Raw genomic sequence first — 10,199 nt, forward strand, 5'->3', positions numbered from 1 at the left:
TGAATATTAAGGAGCAATTTTTAGTGAAATGACGCAATGTCAACGCATCACGTCGTGTGGTGACAAAATGGACTTAGCCTGATTTTGGAAGTGGAATTCTAGTGGAACAACGCAATAAGGATGCGACACGTTGGGTGATACAACATGATTTATGATGTGTCACATCAATAGTACAGATCTGGTGAAATTTTTCCTAGTATAAAAAGAACACATAAGCATAGTTACAGGGCTTTTTGCAAGCATAGAAGCAACGAAAAAACAAAACATTGTTTATTTTAGGGTTCTTAATACTTAGTTTGAACTTATTTACTTCAAAAATTATTTTGGGTATAATTATTTACTTATTTTGTATGTTGAATTCAAACATGAGTGGCTAAACACCCTTATTCTGCGGTTGAGGCCAAGAACATGATTACTCTTTTATATTCTCATTCATAGTTTCTTTTTGGATTATCATCTGGGTTGTTCTTAATTTCTTGAACTTACTATTTTGATGAGTGGCCGCCATTAGAATAAATCTATATTTCTATGTGCATCTGGGAGGAGAATCATAGGATAGAACAAAGAAATTAGAGAGCAAGGTTCTTATCCTTTTATAAAAGAATGGATTTGAATTAGCATCTAGGATAGGGATATACCTAGAAGCCTTGCTTGGTTCAACTACAAGAAGATAACTTTATGAATTTAGAAGAATTGTTGTATCTCTGTGGGAGTTGTAGCTACCATATTCAATAGATAGAAGATTTGAGGTCGGGAGACCAAGATCGTGTCATAAACCTTGCGAATCAACAACCAAATAACCAATTAGACTGTGATAAGAATAGAGAATTGTATGATTGTTCAAAATGCCTTCATCCTGGAATCATTATAATTATTGATTGCAACCGTTGCTCGCTTTGCTCTAGCCACCACTAGTTATTTCTTGTTTAATAATTTACATTTTTATTCATAAATTCAGAATCATCTTGATACTCTTAAGCGCTTAATACCAATTTGTCTCAAACTAAAAGTTGACTAAATTTCTAGTTTATTAGTCCTCGTGGGAACGATATCTGACTGTTTAAGTCTTTATACTACTTGTACGATCACGTACATTTGCTTGTGCATAGGGACGTAATAAGTTTTTGGCGCAATTTCCGGGGACTAGTATAATTAGTAAATTTCTTAATTATTCATTTTTGATAATAAGTTTAAGTGAACAACTTGATCTTAGCGACTAAATTTTTGTAGGTTTAGTTGAATACTGGACTGGCTAGTGATAAAGGGTTGGTAGAGTTTTTTGCAGAACCAAAATTGATTTTTCATTAGACATTAAGAGCTCAACATTTCATTTAATAGGTCAGATGGATGAAAGACGAGATCCTAATGTTGGTTATCCAAATATTGGAAGTGTTCTAGCTTCGATTATTCTAGTTATTCCTATTCAACCAGCTGCAAGACCTATTCGTGACGTGGAAATCCCACTCATGAACCATGTGACTAACAGTATTCAGAAGCCTGAGCCAGGAGGTCGATGGGAATTAAATAAAATATGGTGTAGTTGTTGAATTCTATGGGGCAATTTCATAGACATTCATACGAGGATCCATAATAGCACATACAGACCTTCCTGGAGATAAGTGATACATACATTCTTGAAGATGTGAATTCTGATTCTGCCAGATTTACACTCTTTTTTTTTAAATGGGGAAACAAAGAGGTGGTTATATGCTAAACCACCACACTCCATTACTTCTAGGGAATATTGTGCTTGAAAGTTCCTTATTTGATTCTTTCCATCCCAAAAGACTACATGATAGAGGAGTGAGATTTTGAGTTTCAGACAAAAAGATGAAGAAAATCTCTACCAAGCTAGGGAGAGATTTAAAGACATGCTCAAAAATTGTCCTCATCACCATCAATTGAATGATGTCTTGGTGCACACATTTATAGAAAGCCTTAAGTCGAATACAAAGATTCTCTTAGATTCAGCAGCAGGAGGCCAAGCTTTGGAGAAAACTTATGAAGAATTGTATACACTATTGAATCAAATCTCACAAGGGAATCCAGATTGGCATAAAGACAAAAAGAGTACCCCCAAGAAGGTTGTAGGGGCATTAGAGGTAGATCAGTTCACTGTATTACAGGCATAGATTTCAGCAATGCAAAACCATATGACTACTCAACTGAACAACCTAAATTTAGGTGTCACAACCAGTAAACAAATGCAGTTCAATAGGTATATTTATGGTGTGAAGTTTGTATAAGTGGTGAGCACAAAGCATACGCATGTTCTGTTAATCCATATCCAGATAACTATGTAGGGAATACAAATTGTCAGGTTCAACACAATATTAGGAACACGTATAATCCCAATTAGAGGAACAACCCCAATTTCTCATGGGGTTGAAATCAAGCACAAAATACAAATTAGTATAAAGGACCAATGCAATCAAATTTATAGCCAGCTCAGAATAATCAGGCGACCGCTCAGACTAGTAATATGGAGGAATTGATTAAGCAGTTTATGGCCCAACAAGCATAATTTACAGTTGACATAAAGACTCAACAACCACAGTTTGCATCTGAGTTGAAGAGTCAATAATTTCTTACAAGAAATATAGAGTTGTAGTTGGTTCAAATTGTAGGATCACAGAAAAAAAGGCCACATGGAGCATTACCTAGCGATATAGAGGCTAATCTGTAGTAGGTAAATGCTGTTACAACAAGGAGTGGGTTGTAAACAAAGGAGATGGTTTAGGAGCATGATAATTCCATTGTTACTGATGATAGTTCAAAAGACAGTGCAAAGGAGAAAGTTAAGGAAAAAGAGGCAGGAGATGAAATTCATGCAGAAAAGAAGACTATCCCCTTACGTTTTCCTCAAAAGAAAAGGAAGCATTAAGAGAAAGCAAGTTATAAGAAGTTCCTAGATCTTTTAGAGAAGTTTCAAGTAAACCTTCCTCTTGTTGACATTCTGTAGAGTGTGCCAAAATATGCGAAATTCTTGAAGGACATTATTGCCAATAAGAACCGGTTGACCGAATATGCTACAATTGTACTTACTCAAGAATGCACGTCCAAAATTCAAAATAAATTGCATACGAAGCTAAATGATCTAAGTAGTTTTACCTTACAGATTACCATTGCACAGACTATTTATGCACGTGGATTGTGTGACTTGGGTGCTAGCATAAATCTCATACCCACATCATGGTACCGAAAGATGGGTCTTGGGAGTCCTAAACCCATGACTATTGTGTTGTAGTTAGTGGATAGGTCCATTGCTGGGCTAGATGGTATTATTAAAGATGTGTTGGTGCAAATGGGATCTTTAATCTTCCTGGTAGATTTTGTAATTCTTGACTTTAAGGCTAATCCTGTTGTTCCATTTATTTTGGGATAACCCTTCTTAGCAACAGGACAGTCACTCATTGATGTAGCATCTGGAAAAATGACAATATGAGCACACGATAAAGTGGAAGTTTTTTTATGTGTATAAAGCATTGAAACTGCCAGCTATATATGAGGAATTATCTTCTATATTGATTATTAATGTTACTTTGGATTGGCAGTTGCTTTTGTCTGAAGAACTATTAAAGCGAGCTTTGATGGGTTATGATCTGTATAGAGATATGAAAGCATTGGAATTAGTCCAGATTATGAATTTAGTAGTGATTGAAATAAAAAAGTGTCGTTCGAGCATTTGAATAGGCCGATTGGTCCATCACCCAGACCTTTATTAAAAAATACTTCTAACTTAGAGCTTCAGGTTCTTTCTCCTTATTTATAATATGTTTTTCTTAGTGATCAAGATATCTTGCCTATTATTTTGTCTGCAGGATTATCAGATATACAAGTAAAGGAAGCTATAGCAGTGATAAAGAGGAGTAGGAAGGCAATTGGCTGGAAAATATTTGATATTATAGGAATCAATCCAGCATTTTGCATACACAACATCTACATGGAAGAAAGTTACAAACCTAGAGTATAGCAACAACAAAGGCTAAATCTTGTGGCCAGGAAAGTAGTGATCAAGTGGTTAGATAGTGGTATTGTCTACCTAATTTTTTATAGCAAATAGGTGAGTCTGGTGCACTGTGTACCAAATAAAAGAGGAATGACTGTAGTGACCAATGATGATAATGAGTTAATTCCCATATGTACGGTGACAGGTTAGAGGATCTGTATTGTTTATCGGATGTTGAATGAAGAGACTCTTAAAGATCACCATCCAATTTCTTTCATTGACCAAATGATGGATAGATTGGCAGAGCAAGAGTATTATTATTTTCTAGATGGGTACTCTGGCTATAATCAGATAAGCATAGCACCAAAAGACCAAGAGAAGACCACTTTCACTTATCTATATGGTACATATGCATTCAAACCTATGCCTTTTGTCTTATGTAATGCGCCTACTATATTTCAAAAATGTATGATGGCAATATTCTCAGACATGGTGGAAAAATTTGTTGAGGTATTCATGGATGCTTTCTCTATGTATGGTAATTTGTTAAAAAAGTGCCTGCAGAATCTTTACAGAGTCCTAGCGTGATGCAAGAAAACAAACTTGGTGCTGAATTGGGAGAAGTGCCACTTTATGGTTTAGAAAGAAATTGTCCTAGGACTTCAAGTGTCATGCAAAGGACTTGAAGTGGACAAGGCGAATGTTGAAGTGATTAAAAAGTTGCCTCATCCAATCACAGTCAAAGGAGTGCAGAGCTTTCTGGGACATGCAGGGTTCTATAGATAATTCATTCAAGATTTCTCGAATATTGCAAGCCCAATGTGTAAATTGTTACAGAAAAAAGCCAAGTTCGAGTTTGGGGCAGATTTTCATGAAACTTCTAAAAATCTTAAGAAGAAGTTGACTGAAGCACCTATTCTGATCGTTCCAGATTAGGAGTTACCTTTTGAGTTGATGTGTGAAGCTAGTAACATTGTTGTGGGAGCATTTTTGGGTCAAAGAAGAGATAAGGTATTTTCTCTATCTACTATGCTATCAAAGTGTTGAATTATGCTCAAGTTAACTACGCGGTTACAGAGAAAGAAATGTTGGCATTGGTGTATACATTCGAAAAGTTTAGATTTTACTTTGTTGGTACAAAGGTCATTGTTCATACTGGCCATGCTTCCATTAAGAATTTTGTGAACAAAAAGGATGCAAATCCATGACTGATTAGGTGGATTCTGCTACTACAAGAATTTGATCTTGAGGTACGAGATAGAAAAGGCGCTGAAAATCAAGTTACTTATCACTTGTCATGACTGAAAAATGGAGATCGTATTGTGAATGACTTTCTAAGTATTAAGGAAGAGTTTCCTGATAAGAAGTTGTTCTCGTTAGATGCAGCACTGATATTGTGAACTTGATAGCATGTAAGATGTATCCTCCTTAGGCCACCACACAACAAAGAAAGAAATTACTTCATGATTCTTGTGCCTGCATTTGGGATGAACCATACCTTTTCAAGTAGGGTCCAGATGGATTTATTTGTAGGTTTATCCCAGAGGTTGAATTTTCAAAAGTGCTACAATATTGCCACTTATCTCCATATGCTGGACATATGGGGATGAGAGGACTGTGAGAAAAGTGCTACAATCAATTTTTTTTGCCCGACATTATTTATAGATGCAGTTGTTTTCGTAAAGAATTATGATCAATGTCAAAGATTGGGTACCATATCTAGGCGTCGTGATATTCCTCTCAACAATATTTTAGAATTCGAAGTCTTTAATGTTTGGGGGATCGATTTTATGGGCCCATTACCACCTTCAAAAAGTATTCTGTACATTCTTGTAGCGGTTGACTATGTCTCTAAATGGGTGAAAGCAATGGCGAGTCCGACCAATGATGCAAGAGTGGTGCTAAAATTTTTGAAGAAGATCAATTTTTCAAGATTTGGTACACCAAGAGCAATAATTAGTTATGGTGGTAGGCATTTCATTAACACCTGGTTCAAAAATCTTCTTGCTAAGTTTGGTGTGAGGCACAAGGTTGCCACTGCATACTATCCTCTAACTGGTGGACAAGTTGAGGTGTCAAATTGCGAGATTAAGAAAATACTTTAGAAGATCATGAATGGGCATAGAAAAGATTGGGTGGAGAAGCTAGATGATGCACTTTGGGCCTATCAAATAGCTTACAAGATTCCCATTGGAACGTCTCCATATTGCTTGGTGTATGGTAAAGTGTGTCATCTTCCTATGGAGTTGGAACACCAAGAATATTAGGTGGTGAAGAAGTTGAACTTTGAGATGAATGCCACGAGGCAGAAAAGGTTATTACAGCTGAACGAGCTTGAGGAGTTTAGACTTCATGCTTACAAAAATGGTAAACTATAAAAGGAGAAGACTAAAAAATGGCATGACAAGTAAATTCAAGGAAGAGTATTTGAATACGGACAACTTTTGTTGTTGTTTAACTCACGACTTAAGTTGTTTCTTAGAAAATTATGGTCGAAATGGTCTAGACCTTTTGAGGTGGTGCGTATGACACCTCATGGAGCTATGGAGTTGTTAAATAAAGAGAAGATGGAGAAGTTCTTTGTGAATGGACAGTGTGTAAAGAACTATTGGTCGGATCATCCAGATAAGCACAAGGAATCTATCACTTTTGTTGATAAGTGATAATGAGATGAGTCGTGCCACGACGTAAAATAAGGCGCAAATAAGATAAGGCACTGATGAGTAGTACTTATATGAATGTGCTTTAATAACTGAAATTTTATTTAATGGTGTGATTCTCTCATATTTATTATTGATTTTATTTTCCTTTTACCTTGTTTGACAGATGATGCTTACCAGTACATATGGTTAACTAAAGTTATACTAAGTATATCTCCATGCGGGAGTATAGCCATGGTGTATGTCAGTTGGAAATTCAAAAATACCAATGTCAATCACTCAGTTATAGCTCCTACTATCTTAATTCTACATGGATGTTGTGTCATGGATGTACCTACTCCCTGTTTTGTGCTGTTGTACCAATTTACACTAGGTTATGGGGAGTTACTTGTTATTATTTTTTGCATTTACTTATCGTAACTGATGTATTCAAAAAAAGTTTTAAAAAAAATTAAACGAGTATTATTGTTTTAACTCTATCAGGATTTTAGATGTGAACATTGAATTAATTCATTATTCATTATTTTAACTTCCATATATTTTGATTTATGGGATTTTTTAGGGTTCTCCTATCTTGGGTAGTCATAGGTAGGCGTCTGACATGAATCGCTTACTTGGGTTATGATAATGATAGTATTAGAATCAAGTTTTATTCTCTTCTATTTGAAGACAAATTGTTGAGTAGAGTGCTACGGATTTGCATATTGACCTCTACATAAAATCTATAGAAAGATACAAGGCATCTAGGAATCTATCTCTATTTCTTCTTCCCTATCATGTTATCTCAATGTCGTATCCTCCAATTGAGTCCAGTTTGTATTTAGTCAATTATAATTGGTACCTCAATCATCACAAGTAGGACTAGTGGGTCCCAATTTGTATCTTGTAACGTAGAAAGGTTTGAAAAATGTTGTAAAGACCTAGGAAGTGGAATATGATGAATATTTTATCATGGGTTACTTGCTTTTGATTAGAAAATGATGTGTTACATTTATGATATGTGTATGGTTGTTGGATGTAATATATGTCAACTCATTGTGACTTATGTGTCTTGTGTTAAGGTGGTTCGAAATATGTGACATTTAGAAGTTTGGGGTATAGATGTGTAGTTTATTGTCACTTAGGTGGAGTATAATGGATAGTTTAAAAATATAATATAAAATAATGAAATGGAAAGTTAGGTTGCCTAACTAGTGTTCAAATTATTAAACATACGAGTTATATTAGGGTGACTTGTGTAGTCCTAATTCCTTGGAGCTCAAGAATAAATCAATCCTGAGTTTAGAAATTGAGATAGTGGGTAAAAGGTATCGTTAGAAGAGGAATTATTAAGTAAAAAGGTATTGTTAGAAGATGAGATAGTGTGTAAAAAAGTATTGTAAGAAAATGAGATAGTTGATTAAAAGAGTATTGTGGTTAATTGATTTTAAGTGTTGGTATTGCTTGTCATATTGTGATAAATAATCTTGCCATTATTAAAACTCTAACATTAAATCTCAAGGTTTGGGTACAGACGGAGGGAAAATACATCATAATGTGAATTTAGATGTTGACTATCTAGTTGGTATGGTTTTAAAATTGTGATTGTGATATTTATTTGAGAACTAAGACAACAAATTAATGAATTAAAAAACAAACATAATGGTAGACTAAATAGAACCTTTAATCATTGTGGGCCGATATTTGTGATTATATTTTGAATGGGTTATAATTTTTAAATTTTAGCGTACTCTCATATACATTATGATAAGATGTTGAGGTGATGGATCGGGTACCATGTTGGTATAATATGTTATGTTATAATTTTGGTAAAGTACCATGCTAGTACAATATGACATGTTATGATAATAAGTCGTTAATTTGACAAATTACTTGCATTTTTTAAGTCAAAATTATCATGCTTTTTCATTAATTTGTTGTTACTTTCTTACTTAATGCTCATTTGTGTAGGTAAAAATTGCAATGAGAAGATGCGCAAGGAAACTTGATAAAAATGAGCTAATGAGAAGGTGAAAGAGAAGAAATATGAGCAAAAAGAACAAAAGTTTAAATTGTAGGCCCAAGAATCGACCCTCAATTATCGTCTCTTGGACTGAGGGTCGCGATTGTGGCCAGAAAAAAGTCAGCTGAAGGGCAATCGCGATATGACTACCATAATCACAGTCACGGGATGGCAGTCACGGTAGAATAGAAAAGTTTGAAGGGCATTTTTATAATATTTGGAAAATGTTAAATTGAGCTTAAATAGGCGGTTTTAGTTCATTTTTCATTTCATCTTTATCTTACATATTATCCTATCCTTTGTTTAGGGTTTATAACATGGGGCATAGAGCTTTAATTTATTCTAATTTGAGGCAAGAATTAATTAGACAAACTCCAAAGTGAAGAATTGGCAAATCCCATTTAGGATTCATTAGAATTTAAAGTGTGATTTGCATTCTCTTTATTTTTCATGAATCAAATTGATGGAGATTTGAGTATATTTTGTTTATTATCGTTATGAGTTGCTAGTTCTTCCTCTAGGGATTATGTTAGAATAGGTACAATTTGTGTGTGGGTTGTGATGTATTTGTAAAGATTCTAGTTTATTGATGATGGTTTCTACTATTGCTTGGTTAAATTAGTTTGGGTTTGTGGGTGAAAGGCCCAAATACCCAAAATAGATTTGTGGGTGAAAACCCCAAACTCTTGAAAGCTCAAACCATCCTTGGAACAAGGGTTTGGGTGAACTTTTGGAAACCATGACTTCCTTGAAAAAGGGCTTTAGGGGACAAAGAAATAGTGAACAATTATGGATGTAGATTACTATCTTTTTGCTATCACAGAAATAAGGGTGTATAGAGAGTAGGCTATATTTTGGGCATCATCATAGAAATAGGGATGCCCAATTGAGATGTTAGATGGATTTAATTGACACACTCAATAGATACTCGAAAGGATCAATGAGTGACATCTTTGAAACTTTGTTGACAAACTAGCCTCAAGGACTTTAAACCTAGCTTACCATATCATTAGCAATTAGAATTTGCACCAAATCATCATTTCCTATGCCTAACTTGCCCCTAAGAAAGCATAATCCCAAGATCTGTGTCTAATTGATCATACGCTAATAATTCTTATTCTTGAATTAGTCGTTTAGAAGACTAATATTAATTATATCTTTGAAAACCTTTAAAACCCCCAAATCTTTTTATCTTAAGTTTTAATTTAGTAAGTACTTTCATTTCGAATTAGCCATTCACCACTCACATTGTTCCTCGTGGATTCGCTCCCGATTCTTGTTAGGTTATAATATTAAAAATAACCACGTTGCACTTAAATTGATGTGCTATTTCATCATTGTTAATGATGATGGGTGGGATACCACACCAGTAGGTTATGAGATTTGTGGAATACAGAGAGATGATGCACACATCTTGCATGATACATTCATTCATATGCTTGAACGTGATCTTATGTTGCACGTGTTCTCTTATATTTTAATTGTTGTGGTGAATAAGTGACAAGGGTTATGGTTGTCAAAAGGGTCCCTTTAGTGGACCGAGTGTTTGAAGAGATTTTTGGTCTCTTGAGTGGATCAGTTATATTAA

At 34.8% G+C, this 10,199-nt stretch overlaps 1 non-coding gene across 1 annotated transcript; it reads right to left on the reverse strand.

The window, feature by feature from the left end:
- Positions 1-1,793: 1,793 nt before the first annotated feature.
- LOC124887586 lies at positions 1,794-1,900 on the reverse strand. The gene has a single exon (XR_007045352.1). It is a non-coding gene; the product is annotated as a small nucleolar RNA R71 (small nucleolar RNA).
- Positions 1,901-10,199: the final 8,299 nt, after the last annotated feature.

The sequence above is a fragment of the Capsicum annuum genome, chromosome 9 (genome assembly GCF_002878395.1).
Source record: "Capsicum annuum cultivar UCD-10X-F1 chromosome 9, UCD10Xv1.1, whole genome shotgun sequence".
NCBI classification, from domain to species: Eukaryota; Viridiplantae; Streptophyta; class Magnoliopsida; order Solanales; family Solanaceae; genus Capsicum; species Capsicum annuum.